Source organism: Syngnathoides biaculeatus, chromosome 15, assembly GCF_019802595.1.
Source record: "Syngnathoides biaculeatus isolate LvHL_M chromosome 15, ASM1980259v1, whole genome shotgun sequence".
NCBI lineage: Eukaryota > Metazoa > Chordata > Actinopteri > Syngnathiformes > Syngnathidae > Syngnathoides > Syngnathoides biaculeatus.
This window is the reverse complement of record NC_084654.1, coordinates 7,183,217-7,199,336: the sequence shown is the minus strand read 5'-3', so window position 1 is coordinate 7,199,336 and position 16,120 is coordinate 7,183,217. Positions and strand designations below refer to the sequence as shown.

Genomic DNA, 16,120 nt, shown 5'->3' with positions numbered 1-16,120 from the left:
TGTGTATTCCTTCTTAACACCCCTTATTTTTTTATTTTTCTGTTTTACAAATAAGCAACAAAACACCAGGAGGAGAGGCAGGTTGGCCAGTAGTAGAACCCCAGTGGCTTTGCTTTTTCCAAGTGGCAGGAAAACCCCATAAACCCAACCCCACTGGTCTGACAAATTTATTTTATCTTCTTTTCATTTTGGCTTGTCCCATTAATGGTCGCCGCAGTCTCATCCTTTTCCATGTAAGGCTATCTCCTGCATCTTCCTCTTTAACATCAACTGCCCTCAAGTCCTCCTCCACGACATCCACCATTCTTATCTTTGCCTGGCAGCTTCATCCTCATCACCCTTCTACCAATGTTCTCATCTCTCCTCTGGATGTGTCCAAACTATTGAAGTCTGCTCTCTCTAACTTTGTCTCCAAAACTCTAACCTCTGTTGATCCTCTGATGAGCTTGTTTCTAATTTTATTCAACTTGGTCACTCTCAGATCGAACCTCCACATCTTCATTTCCGCCACTTCCAGCTCAGCTTCTTGTTGTCTCTTCAGTGTCACCGTCTCGAATGCTTACAAGGCTGGGGTCACCACTGTTTTATAAACTTTGCCCTTGTCACGACCCATCAGTACAGAGGAGGACCCAAAGGCAGGACACCGGAGACGCAGAGGCAGTTAGGGAAAAGTGTTTAATCATTTCCAAGACGGGGATCAGGCAGACAGTCAAGTGGAGCAGCGGTAGTTAGGACGTTGGGCGTAGAAAGCATGTCCGCAGGCAGTTAGGGGTCGGTACACGGGAGATCGATCAGAGAAGGCGGGAGTATCAAAGACGTCAAGCTTACGGGGTCGGTCGGAGGACAGGCGGAGGTTGGTACACCAGAGTTCACGATCAAGAATCCGGGAGTGCAGGAACGGGGCATGAACCGCAGCGATCTGGCGCCTGACCAGTCGTCCCCTGGGTCCTATAAATACCGGGGTGAATCAGCGAGGATGAGGCGCAGGTGTGTGCCTCCCAATTAGTGTCGGTGTGCTGGGAACCGCCCAGCCAGGGCTGGACTGGCAGGACATGTCAGCCCTTCATCCTAGTACAGACTCCTCTGTCACATAACACACCTGCCACCTTCCTCTAACCCTTCCAACCTGCTTGGATCCATATCTTTATCTCCTTACCACACTTACCATTGTTTGTTTTTGTATTTCTATTTCTTGTTTGGCTGGTAATCGACGCTTGTTCTCTGGTGTCTGGTGACTCAGTCCAGCTAACACTCTATGAGCCGCTTGACAATCTTTATGGCAAGAGTCATGAGTGACTCCAAGTTGGTAAGAAGGTCTAAAGAGACCAAAGCCTCATTCTCGGCAGTGGAATCCTGAAAAATCTGATCCATAGTCTTTGTCTCCATACAGCCAGTCAGGTGGGAGAAAATGAAAATGATCTTCACCTGCTCAGTGGGTAAGGCTTCTGCCCTCTGCTGAAATTGGAGTTTGCACTGTGAGATGAATGGCTTCATATTCCCGGAGTCTCCCAATAATTTCTCAGGACGAGAGTGGTTTGGCCAAGCAGCAGCAGAGCAGGCAGCCTACAGCCTGGTGGCTGACCTCCAAGGAAATAGTGGTAATGTGGTGGGATTGGGTGCTCTTTTTCTGAATCATACCGATGAGGACATCAAACTGTGTGGCCACCTGTCTCATCATCAGAATCAGCTTTATTGGCCAGGCATCTAATAACACACAAGTAATTGGTCTCCATTAGTTGGTGCCATGCTAGTACGACATACATCTTGAGTATGAAGAAAAAGAACCAACGAACCAACAAGAATGAAGAGCAATAGACTGTCAATTCAATACAAAATCCAATCCATGAGGAAAAAGACAAGGTCAAAACACAAGAAAGGGTCTTGCTTACTATGAGTCAAGAACATGGAACAAGAAACAATGGAACGTAGTGACAATGTACAACAAACTCACAAGAAAGAGAAGGAGACACAAGGTATATATGCATGGAGTAATTTCTGTGCTACGGTTTCTAGGCATGAAACCATAATATTGCTCAGAAATACTTCTGCCCTGAGTCTGGACTCCAGTATTCTTCCCCATAATATCATTGTTTGGTTCATCAACTTTATTTATCTATAGTCCCCACAGCTCTGCACATCAGCCTTGCTCTGAAAAATGGACACCAGCACACGTTCCCTCCATTCTTCAGGGATCTTCTCAACTGCTAGAAATCTGTTAAACAAGCTGGTCAAAAACTCCACAACCACCTCTCCTAGATACTTCCATCTCAAGAATGTTATCAGGACCAACTACCTTTCCATTTTTCATCGTCTTTAATGCTTTTCTTACTTTCTAATCATTGCCACTTGCTGTTGCACCACACTTCTTCTATGCTTCCTTCTCCCTCATTTTCCTCATTCATCAATTCCTTGAAATATTCTTTCTATATATCCCTAATACTACTAGCATCAGCCATCACATTTCCATCTGTATCATTAAACACCCTTACCTGCTGCAAATCCTTCCCATCTCTATCCGTCTGTCTGGCCAACCTGTAGAGATAATTTTCTCTTTTAGTGTCCAACCTGACAAACATGTCACCATAACCCTCAATTGGCCTTTGCAACTTGCACCTTTACCCTATGTCGTATCTTCATGTATTCCGTTCTCCTCTCTTCAGTCTTCTCAATGTCCCACTTCTTATCTACCCTCTTGTATGATTTCCTGTACTTTGAGATTCTACCAACAACCCTCTTTCTCACCTTTCCTGCCAAAAGATAAACCAAATACTCTCCTGCTTGTCTCTCTGATCACTTTGGCAGTAGTGGTCCAGTCTTCTGGAAGCGCCTCCTGTTCACCGTTTTCCTTTGTCTTCATAATATTCCTCCCCACCACCAGAGTCACCTTAGTCACCTTACACACCACCATCTTATGCTGTCCACCCACTCTTCCCTGCCTCTACTATCTCTGCTCCTGTTGGTCACTATGTACCTGCCTCTTCTGGAAAAAAAAAGTGTTCCATCTTTTTTTTTTTCAAAAACCTACCACCATCTGTGCCTCCAAGTTCCTTTCCTGTATACCCTACTTACTCATTACTTCTTCATCAGCCTGTTTCCTTCAACATGTTCATTACAATCTGCAGCAATCACGACTTTCTGCATCTTGTTTCAGCTTGTTTCAGACTGCAGACTTGAGTTTCATATTCCTCACAGTTAAAAATGTCTCTCTCTCAGTCTGTGTGTGCATGTGTGTGCGCGTGTGTGTGTGCATGGGTGTGTGTGTGTGTGTGTGTGTGCGTGCGCACCCGTGTGCGTGCACACATTATCATTACTTGGCCGCCATGTCAATATGTCCTACATTCAACAGAACCGTCACTTAAGCATGGGAGGCATGTCTTTTGGAATTTGATGTAAATCTTTTTGCATATTTGTGACCCGGATATATATCGGTCGAATTCTCTTCCTGCATTGCACCACAGTGCCAGTAAACAATAGCTCTCAATTCAAGAACAGCACAGTGGTGCAGCTGTAAAGCGTTGGCCTCACAGGTCTGAGGAGCAGGTTCAATCCTGCCCCCCCCCATTAGGTGTGATTGTGTGTGATGACTGGCTAAGAATAGATGGATGTGTGTGTGTCTATATATATACACATACATATATATATATATATATTATATATATATATATATATATGGCAGCAATAACAATCACAAGAAGTTCAAGTTCAAAATAAAGACAGAATTCATAATCAATTTGGGTACATAAATCTATCCTACAGCGGTGTCAGGGATTATCGCAGACACCATCAGTGTCATTTTTTTTCTTTAACCTCAGTAATTACTGAAGGTGTTAGATCACATGACATTTATTCGGGAACCAAGCATGAGCAAGAACTCCTTCAGAATAGCTATCTATCCACCACATCGTAGTTTCTTTCGTGCTTATCTTGTTTAGGATCGTAGGGCGATAAAACCTATCTCAGCTAATTTAGAGCTAAAGGATGCCTTCACCCTGTACTGGTCATCAGTAAATAATTGGGTACATACTTATATGGACAGACAATCATTCACACTCACAATGTCACAATCACTGAGTAGGAACTGAATGCATGCAGCCTGCCTTTCCAAGCGAATGAATGACCAACTCCATCTAATGGCTTTTTGAAAGACACAACATTCCAAAGTAAATAGAAGTAAACCATGTTTGCGACTTCCACGTTAACTTTTATTAAGTATCAAGGTCTGAAAAAACTAAGGCAAATTAAAAGAACAGTCACCTGATATGTGAAAAGAACGTTAAGAACATCAGACTGACAATATTTGAGAGGAACCTTTTTTGCAACCTTTTTGATTTAAAATATCAATCCATTTTCTTTGCCGCTTATCCTAACGAGGGTCACGGGAGTGTTGGAGCCTATCGCAGCTGTTAACGAGCAGGAGGCAGGGTACACCTTGAACTGGTTGCCAGCCAATCGCAGGGCACAAAGAGATAAACGGCCACACTCACAATCATACCAAGGGACTATTCTATTAGATGGCAGGATGTACTTTGTGTGACATTTTTGTTTGTTAGTCTGCTGTGAGAATTTTCAATTGTAATATATGTGCCTTGGCTCTATTGAGTTTGGAAATCACTGACATAGATTAATCAGGAATAGTTGAAATGTGTTTTTTAATACAAATAAAACCCATGAGTAGTTATTTTCATATCCATCCAGAGTATATCTGTGCCTATCAATGCTCTTCTTGTCAAGTCAATGGCCAAAATACATCAGACTCAGAGAATTCTAATGTGCAGACTGACTACTATATTTGCAATTGAATATTACAAGATGAAAGGTTGTACTCTAGCTGTGTCAGCTACTTAAAAAGCATAACATCGTACCGTACATGTTGCCAGGTGTGTAAATCACTGTGGCATTAAATAAAGATGACCATGATGTGCTATAAAGCTTTTTGTGGACATTGTACAAACATCAGACATCATCTCTGTTGCATTTCACAGTAAAGTGAGTCTAGCTTCAAAGTTCACCATCCTTTTTTTCTAACATCATTCTGATCAAAATTCTGTTTATTTTCTCAATTCATCAGGTCAGGTAAGGTGGAAAAAAAGCCTGGGGTGGGTCCAAGAGTTTTTTTTTTTCTCTTCTAACCTTTATTTCCCACAATCCCCTATCCAACTTGATAAATCACTGCTAATGATTTGGTATGGATTAGCCAAGGTTGCTTTTCTCTTTTCATCAAAGACTGAACCTTGAAGGTTGCTGTGATCTAAGAGGTTACTGCATCATGAAGAAATGGGAATGTTGTAAGACTAATTTGTAATGCATAATCTAACCTTGAAGTTCTGCAGAGCCTGATGTTTTCCTGTCTTCGACATCAAATTTGTCACCAGTGAACTTAACAAACCATTCAATCAATTATCTATCTAATAATGCCAGTTGTGCTTGTTGAATAAACCACCCAGTACGAGACGAACAATCTTGGCAGGACACATTTATGATCACCTGTGTTTACTTGTACTGTTTCTACCTTATTTATATTGCATCACTAAGGCAACATTAACTCATTCCATGCCAATGCCATCGAAAGCAGTCAATACTGCCTTTTTTTTTTTAATGAGTAGGTGAGGGAGGGTCTTGTGCAAGTTTTATTGTCAAAACTCTGGATCTGGATCACGGCAATGAGGAATGGCACCCTGTACACGGTAAAAATGTCTCAATGTGAACGTCCCTCCTTCATAGAAAACTGGAGGAGGCGGGAATGAGACAATGAGAAGAGGCAAGCAGAATGGTCCAAAAGAGAGAAGAGAAAATGAAAATAATCTTTAAAAAACTTTCAGTATTAGAAATGTATTGGGCCACGGCAAGAAAATTATTTCTGTGAACAACTGGAATGAGGTCTTCGATCATGCAAGGGAAAAAATGATGACGTTCTGAGCCAATCCCTTTGCAGAAAAGCTATCACCAAAATTCGGGGCCATATGGCGAGATGCTCTTAGCTGCTTGAAGGTTGATTGTATGCCAACCAGGACTAGAGTAAATGGGATCCAAAATTGTCCGATGAGTGAACTCCCTCTGGATGATCTGGAACTAGCCGAGCTTCAACTTGAGATCATCCAGGTGATATGGAGACGAAGGTACAGTAACTTGTTTGCAGCTAGCGTTTGCTATATTTAACCATCAAACAAATCACCCTTCTCCTCTCCTTCTATTCTTGTTCCATAAGAATAATTTAGTCTCGCTTGTTCACATTACAATGTGACATCTGTCGCTGGTACTGATTTTAATTTTCCATTTAAAGCTCATCCTTTTTTCAGTAATGCAACTATGAGTCCACTGTTTTCTGGGATTATGATGAACATTTTTTTTTTTAAACTTGTAAAAGACATCATCAATAAAAAGTGTTCTCTAGTAATCAGATATATTTTTTAAAACGTATAGGTTATGCATCCAGCAAATGTTCCACTCTCATTCCAGTATGCAGTGAAAACAAAAAAGGGAATTGAAAGGGTTTTTTTCTTCATGTTCCACTATTTTGCACAGTAATTCTCAACAGCACAGGTTGTGTTTTGAACAGAAGGAGGGACTCGTTTCAAGGACAATGGCAACCACACAAGATCCTATTCATTGCCACCAAAGAATAAAATCCAGATGTGGGTAAAACCTTGCTAGATTTTATGCACAAGGTAATAAAAACCTGGATTGTTGAGGAAGTTATGGAGGAGGAGAAGGAAGAAAGAAAGTGTAAGTGTGGGAGCTGTATTTGTTCATGCATGTTTGTCAAATGTAAATTTTGTACATTTTGACAGTATTTTTAGGCTAAATATGAAAAAACAATTATTTTTCGATCAAATGTACTTTCTTGGTGTTGTTTTATGTTCAGATGTTTGAGATTTTCATTAAAGAAAAAATATTGCTGCCAGAGGCATTGTTCTGCTTGATCTGTCTGCGTTCACAAAAAGGCTGTTTTCTCAGTTTTTCCCAAACAGATTTGGCTCTAACTGGCATATATTAGACTAAAGATTACTAAAGAACCGTATAAGATAGAGACAAACATTTTTTTTAAAAGCAGAGTTTGGTTTTATTTCTTGTGATTTTGTTGTCTACGTAAGTCATAGTACTCAATATTCTGTAGGGCATGTAAAATGAATAAAATTGCTTAAAAATGCCCGGCAGTCTTGGGGTTCTGCGCTGATGGAACAGCTAGCAGCGAATGAGTTAAGTAGATGCATATTAAGGATTCATTGTTTACAATTTTAAATGGCCAAGCCAGGGTGAACCCCACTTCCCACACAAAGAAAAAAATGTAATGTACCATGGGACTTTGGACAATGTTTTCTTCATATTTAACTCTTGCTGAGTTTCATGGTATGTCGAACAGGCTGTGGTGTGAAGGCGCTGCTTCGTGCTCAAGGCTCAAATGCCCACTATGTCACTATATGTGGCGCCAGTGTGTTCCCTCCTGGGCCGTCATGTTCTGATGAGATCCTTCTTGGTCTGTAAAAAAAAATTCACCCTCTCCCAAGGCTTTCTATGCCTGACATGTCGATGCCAGGAAGCTTTGGACCATGTTTGTTGCAATAGCAGACTCAAAACAAGAGCCACTGACAGGCCCGGCTTAATGCCCCGCTGTGATTTTATCTTCTGCATCAAACTATCCAATATTGCACCTGGCCAGTAAAGAGTCATACACTGAGATGGATAGCTATTCTGAAGGATTCACCGTAATGAAACGGGCATCATAGTGGTGGTGTCACGATACCAAAATTCGGACTTTGATAATACACCTTCATAAGGTACCTCAATACCAATGCTGAAATGATACCATGACGAAAATCTAAAACATCTGTAAAAACAGAGAAATAGAAACTCACAAAAATGATTTCAAATACTATATTATTATTGGAACAGAGTCTAACCTTGAAGTTCTTCAGTATTGTTTCCAATTTACAATGGTCAACTAAGTTTGTAATGTGCACAGTGACTGCTGTATCTTTTTTTTTGACAGCTTTTAAAGCTGACCAGGCACCCATGACAATCATAGCCTGTCACATTTGCGTACCCCTTACCCCATTTTCATACTACCATTTCATTTTGTTTATGTTGAAAAACTGGCGGTTTTCCAATTGGTTCACAATAATTATTACGATGGAAAATAAATTTTCTTTCTAACCCAGTTGTTGTGAAATTTGTTATTTGAATGTAAATCATTTCATACAAGATAGATGGCAGGATTTAAATATATTTGCAATGATTATAGTACACTTAGCTTCATTTTGGTATGGTGAATACCAAATGCCTCATAGCTCTGAGGACCGGGTCTCAAATGCTACCCATGCCTGTGTGGAATTTGCATGTTCGCCCCATGAATGCGTGGGCTTTTTCCGGTCACTCCGGTTTCCCTGTGATTGGCTGGCAACCAGTTCAGGGTGTACCCTGCCTCCTGCCCGATGACAGCTGGGATAAACTCCAGCACTCCTGCAACCCTTGTGAGGATAAGCTGCCCAGAAAATTGATGTATATTGGTATTTCATTAATGCATTCCTTACATTACCTGCGTCAATATTAGGATCGGGTTTTAACTGCTAAGGTGGTTTTCACTTCACCTATCGTGAGTCATCAATCTATTAAGGTAACATCAATCACTTTCTTGAAGACTGGTGTCTTCTAGACTCTATACCATCCCCATAATATTTCTGTCCTGACAGAACCCATCTGGCTATAAATACTGCACTGAACATGACGAATGAGGCTGTGTGTGTATAATTTTGAAATCAGAAAACAAAACTTCTAAACAGCTATTGAATTACTTCACTCACTTGACTATTCTAAAATGTTCACTGAACTCAAAGTTTTGCATAGTTAAATTTGAATTGTCCTGAATGCAGTTTAGAGCATGATATTCCAAGATACAGACATTAGTTTATTATTTTTTTACCCCAACTTCACAAAATGTCGAGATTTTTTGGGGGAATTTCTTCTAGAGATTTCTGATGATTGTCTGTGTCGCCCAAAAAATGTTTTGTTTTTGTTAGTGGCAGCAATGAATTCCATTGTGACACTTTTATGCTGGCATGTGATGAGTGTGGAACAGTTGTTCCAGTACATAATAATGCATGTTTTTGGGATACGGGAGGAAACCGGAGTGCCCGGAGGAAACCCACGCAGGCATGGGGAGAACATGCAAACTCCACACAGGCGGGTCCGGGATTGACCTCAGAACTGTGAGGCCAACGGTTTCCAGCTGCGCCACCGTGCCACCCCATTAATATTCTATTCCATTGTAAATTGGTAGTGGAGATGCCTAACAGTCAAGGAGGCCATGCTAATCGATGGAGGCAGAATTATTGAGCTTCTATGGAATGGACCGAAGGACGCCATTGTCACACATGTTGTGTCATAAGCCCTCTCCTCTGCTAAGCAATGGTCTTTGCACCTTCATGTTGACGGCCGCTCTAACTCACCTTTCAAAGCATCTGTATTGTGCTGTGTCTCTTAGAGGTGCAGGGAGAAACCTGAGTCTTAATCTGAGAAGTTTGCCCATCTGTGTTGTGCCATGCATGATGCATCTGCTCAGTGATTGCTTGGTTTCCCCAATGTAAGTGTCTGTGTATTCTTCACTGCACTTGACTGCATACACCAGATTGCTTTTCTGGATATGGGGTCTCTTGTCATTGAGTCGAAGCAGCTTTTGTCTCACGATGTTACCTTGTTTAAAGTCTTTCAGAATATTGTGTTGGTTGAAAATCATTCTGATTTTCTCAGACAAATGTGATTAATACAAAATGACAGTATTTTTGCTTCTGTCACATTTTTTTCTCATCCTCCTTGTTCATGTCCTTTCTGGAATTTGATATACTTTTCACACAAATGATCAGCTGGGGTAAACACAAGTTTTAAAGGCCCCCCTTACGTGTTTATGCTGTATTGCTTTAGCCTGTGGACAACTTAGGACGTAATACGCTCTGTGTTGTAGAGTACAGATAATGCCGAGTTTGTGTTCTGGAGGGTGGTGTGATTCAAAAGGTAAGTCTTGGTCAGTGTATGTGGGTTTTAATTAAAGGAAGTCTAAGGGGTGGGTACAGAGGAGTGATATTAATCAAAAATGAATTTTCTGATGGATACTTTGTTTGCTTCTTTTTTACGGTTTTGTTTTGACTATGAGCACCTAAGGGAGTGGGACATATATGTTAATGCTGAAATGTTTTCTAACAAATTCACTACCAGTGAGCCAGACTTCAACAAGTTAGGTTTTCATTCATTGCTGGCTAAAATATTCCTCTATATTAAAATATATGTTCCCTTGTTGTGATTGTATGATGTGTGTGTGGAGCTATACACAAAACAATGTGCCTGCATCCCTGTCATTTCCAACCGTAAAGTACAAGTATTTTTTTTACTTCCCCCATCTGGGGCCAGGTTAGACCAATGTTTATAATTTTGTTCAACAGTGCAGCCCACTAGATCTGACACTGGGAGTGCTACGCCGCTGAGGTTGTGTTTACAGACAACTTCATTCTCCACCAGACAAAGCACTTCCTCACTTTTCCTTCAAATGTGGCACAATGATAGTTTCGACAGAGACATTTCTGCAGAGAAAAGAACCATATCTCATCGCAGTGATCCCTATGTGAATGCAGCATTGTCACATACCTTGGCTGGTCTGGCAACACATGAAGTGAGAAAGTACCCTTATTAAGTACAGAATAAGATAGTGATAATGACCGGTGACTTAAATATATCCTTGGACCTCAGTAGTTGTCTGACTATGCATTAATCATATTCACCATAATCATTTTAAACCAATGGTCTACCTGTACCAGTATTTAGATGTTGTCTGAGCAGCCATAAGATGGACTTTCTGCCACCAAGTTGTCAGTCCACCAGGCGCATCTCCAAGGACATACCCTGTCTATGAAAAGAGAGCGCTTTGTGTGGTAATGCTGTATAGTCGTACCACATCGCTCTTTCCCACCAGACATGTAAAGCGCAGCAGCCCACTGTAGATCCTGTGACTCCAATCAGATGAATATGGTCCTGAAATTTGGACTTCACCTTTTTAAAAAACTGTTATTTTGTGTCTCCATATGTTTATATACATACACACTTTCTGGCCACTTGAGTGAGTAAACCTGTGCTATCACATTTAATCCAATAGGATCAAGTCTGCATTCATTGGATTAGGATAAATTCTTCATTAATACCTGTTGGAATCTGTTCCAAATAAATAAAATTGCACTCAAAACATTAAGTTTAATGCGGTAAACGCTTGAAAGCTTGTAAGAAAGACCAATAAAGATCATAGTCACAGATTAATTCCCACCAAGAGCAATTTTATCAATTGGAGATTTCTGTAGACAACATTGTCATGAAATTATTCACAAATTCAGAAATACAGTGCCCAAGAAGTTGCAGCCTTGTGCTGCAATCCCTTGTTATCTTCCGCCATTGTCTTTATTGTAACCCACAGCATTGCTTTTCCCTCTTTTGTACTCCACTGTTATACTTCATGTTTTAAGTATTCATCCATGGATCTGTTATCCTTTTCTTATTTGGTGTAAAGTGGTGCTTCAAATCCATATACAGAATTTTGAAAAGAAAAGAAAAGAAAAGAGAGAAACAAAACGGTTATTTGGATCCCGGTTGCAAATACAGTAAGATTATGTTCTCTGAGGACAGGTGAATGGTGGTCACACTTGCCAGGAGGGAATGAAATCTCTTTCTGTCTTTTGTTTTTATTAAAACATACAAGGCATGTTGCTCGGAGGTACTTTACTTTACTTTAGCTTCGTGTCTGAAACATAATGCAGTGTGAAAGCAAATGGAAAATTTATCATATCGTATTATTTGAATATCAAGTATCATTTTAACAATGCTATGATGTTTCTTCCACTTCCAAAATGGCAGATAATCAAATGAATGAGTTCAATTATATGCTGAGTGCTTTCTTTTGAGCACCTTAACGTATTTTTTTCTTATATATTTTTTTTTCAGTACTGAGTGTGACAACAAAATTTATTCACTGACACTTTGGAGAAAATCATTTATCATTGGCTTTACATAAATCTTTCTCAACTGTAGTGTAGAGCCAGATCATCACTAGACTGTTTATACACTGCCAAAGTAACATCAGTGCTGTAGAGGCTTCCTTTACTCATTTTTTTGTTCATTATATATTCATGATATCACTGACAACACAGCTGGAAAATGATGAATCAGAAGAGAACACAAAAATGATGGCTGTGCATGAAAGCCAAAAAGATAATAACATAACAATAAAGTCTGAGCCACACTGTCAAAGATAGAATACAAAAAGGGGAGGAGGTCAAGGTTTTTTCAAGGAAAGGCCTTGTTATGGAGGCCCGAGACTTCTACAGAATATCACTTAGATATAGAAAAGAAGAAGCAAGACAAGTGATGCTGATATAAAAAAAGAGATAAATTTTACAATACAATAAATTTCATAAGGCTCATACTAGCAGTGATTAAGCCCTAATCTTTGCTTCTAATCAAAAAGCCATGATTAAATGAAAGAAAAGCATATTTATTTATATGGTGTATTTCATACACAAGGTAACTCAATATGCTTTACATGATTTAAAGGATTTGAATACAAAGAAATAAAATATTTAAAACAGGGAAAAACAGTAAAAATTATAAAATATGAAAACATAAAAGGACAAATATAAAAACAACTTGCAGTGCAAGAAATATTAAAAGCAGAAATACTCGAAAGAGGATGAGAAAAAGAAGAGATTTCAACCTGAATTAAAAAAATATTTACACTTGGGGCTGGCCTCACCTCTGTTGGCAACATAGTGCATTTGTGTGCAGCATAATAGCTACAGTTAAGAAAATAACTATGAGAACACCCTGGTATATTGCAAGTTCTCCCACTTAGAAATCATGGAGGGGTCTGAAATTTTCATCATAGTGCATGTCCACTGGAAGAGATATAAAAAATAATAAAGGAAAAATCCAGAAATCACAATGTATGATTTTTTTTAACAATTTATTTGTGTGATACAGCTGCAAATAAGTATTTGAACACCTGATAAAAAAAAATGTTAATACTTGGTACAGTAGCCTTTGTCTGCAATTACAGAGGTCAAACATTTCCTGTAGTTTTTCACCGCGTTTGCACACACTACAGGAGGGATTTTGGCCCACTCCTCCACTCAGATCTTCTCTAGATCAGCAGGTTTCTGGGCTGTCACTGAAAAACACGGTGTTTCAGCTCCCTCCAAACATTTTCTATTGGGTTTAGGTCTGGAGACTGGCTGGGTTAGGCTAGGGTGTTCAAATACTTATTTTCTTCACTGTAAATGCTGCTTTACAATGTTTTCTTTGGACTCTGCACTCCACTATTTGACCTGAGTCAATCAATCTCAGAAACTATGTTTGTATTCCATTAACATTTATTTCATGTATTAAGAACCTCAACCATTAAGTGATTTATAGACAGAACTTTAAAATATATTGTAAAGTTGACTGCAAGTCAGTGTAAGGACTTTAGAATTGGTGTTATATGCTTTGACCTCTTTGTTCTGGTCAGAACCCTAGCTGCGGTATTCTGAATGAGCAGCAGCTGTTTAATGCTCCTTTTGGGGAGTCAGTCCGAAAACCATTACAGTAGTCAAGTGTACTTGAGATAAAAGCATTGATGAGCTTTTTCTGGTCTGCTTAACCCATAGAAGCCTTCACTCTAGATACATTCTTCAGACGGTAAAAGGCATCTTTTGTGATTTATTTGATGTGACTATTGACAGTCAGGTAGAAATCTTTCAGAATACCAAGGTTTTGTACTTAATCTTTGGTTTTTAAAGATAGTGAGTCTAGGTATTTACTAACACCAATTATCTTCTCTGTGTTTCCAAAAACAATTGTCAGTTTTTGTAGTGTAGTTGAAATTTCTTTTGACTCATCCAGTTATCTGCTTTAGACAGTGACACAACACCGCAATTGAACTATAGTCATCAGGAGACACTGCTAAATATAATTGTCATCTGCATAGCTCTGATAGTCAAAATTAAAGTTTTTGAAAATTTGACCCAAGGGTAGCATATACAGAACGGGTCCAAAAACTGACCCTTGAGGGACGTCCTAAGTCAATGCCATTTGATGTGATTTATCACGTCCAGTGGTTACAGAGTAGGTCCTTTAATAATATGCATGACATTTGAGCTTTTCCTGATTGAAGTATCCAAAAATTCATCAACTGTCTCAACATTCACAGTTTGTGACACAGCTATGGTCTCGATAAACTTTACAGCGGTAATCTCACTTATGTACCTTTTCCCAATAGACCTAAAGATTGTCTGAACTTTTGGGAAAATTTGTAATTAAAAAAAAAAAATACAAACATGACCAGAAGTAGCCATCTTAATGTCAACTGACAGAGTTTCAATATCCATAGCAATGGTGGCTTGTGACCCTGAGTATGAGTTGGATGCTTTATAAGTTGAGAGAACGCTTCCATCATAGCAAAAAAAGATCTTTAACATATCTTTCCATTTTGTATTGTCAACATGAATGTTAGTTTCCCATTAAGACAAAATAGCTGTAGTCAGTAAAAATAACTGACAGCAGTTCTGAACAATCTTCCACAAATCTAGGATTTATATAGATTATCAAAACAATATCACTTAGATCTCCTTTTACTAAAACATAACGCTAATAAGAAGAGCTAAAATCACCCAATATCAGTTCTTTACAATGAAGTAATGATTCAAGAATAGTATCAATACCACCACCTTTTTTTCCAACTCAACACTTGTTGATTTCTGGTGCTGCCATGTTTAAAATTGTATCAGAGATCCCTTTTGTTAACCACATATCATTTAGTAGTAAAAAAGAATATATCATAAGTCTTAATAATGTCATTAATCAGCACTGACTTGTTACCCAGTGACCTGATATTGAATCGTGCTGGTCTTTCAGAAATAACTGGAGACAATGGTTTCTTAGGTTCACATTTTATCCTCACTAAACTTGCAGTTATACTTTCTTTGAACCATATTTTTTTACCTGATTTCTGTCCCTAGTAATTACAGGGATTTAAAAAAAAATAGTGCCTGATTTCCATCAGGGTCTGAGAGCTGGAGAAGAATGTGGTATGTATCTGATTTGCAGCTGCAACCCTGCACATGTCTGTCACATTTGAAGTTTACCGTTTGTCCCTTTTCCTAATAGAAATTGAGGTTTTATGAATCTTTGGACAATATGTAATTTAAAGAGCACTCAAATATAATCAGAAATATCCATACCCTTATCGTAAACTATTAGACTTTCAAAATCCTTTGAGATGAACAGGTCTAAGACTCTTGATATTTTGAGAGACGTCAAATGCGTCCAGTTGTCTATCTGCATCCCGAAGGGGTGCACAACTCCTGTGCGTCCTGTAGGCCTGTCCCAAGCCCGGATAAATGCAGAGGGTTGCGGCAGGAAGGGCATCCTGCGTAAAACTGTGCCAAACATATATGAGCGTTCATTAAATGACTTCCAATCATGCATAGGTCGTGGCCCGGGCTAACTACGCCTGCCCCCGGCACTGTTGATCTGCAAGGCGTAGGTAGTAATTTAGGTAATGTAAGTCGAAAACAAAAAAGAGGAGGAAAGCGACTTAGTCGGCAGAAGAAGAAGAGGCATGCACAGTCCCTACAACTGTGTGTAGGGTTTAAATATTGATCTTGGCAAAACTTTTCAGCACACCATTATATAACAGCTCTTTATCAGGAACAGAACCTTTTGAATCCACAATCACATGATACTTACATTCTTTGGAAACATATTAAACAAGATTAATTTAAATAAGGCAGTATAGTAGGAGACTCATCCGGCGTAAAACTGTGTTCATCAAATGAATCCCATACCGGATCGGTTGTGGCCCAGGTTAACAACGCCCGCCCCAGGCACCATTACCCTGCAGAGCGTCGGTGGGAATTCAGCTACTGTGGTCGAAGACAAAGAAGAGGAGGAAAGTGGCTTAATCGGCAGAAGAAGAAGAGGAAGGCACATAGCCTATAACTGAATGTATGGACTTTGAATGTTGGGACTATGACAGGAAAAGCTCGGGAGTTAGTTGACATGATGATTAGGAGAAAGGTTGATGTATTGTGCATCCAAGAGAGAAAGTGGAAAG

General features: G+C 39.5%; 1 protein-coding gene across 5 annotated transcripts in view; it reads left to right on the top strand.

The window, feature by feature from the left end:
* The window catches only part of alk (ALK receptor tyrosine kinase), a 453,734-nt gene that overhangs the window by 181,332 nt on the left and 256,282 nt on the right, over positions 1-16,120 (top strand). The window lies entirely within an intron of this gene.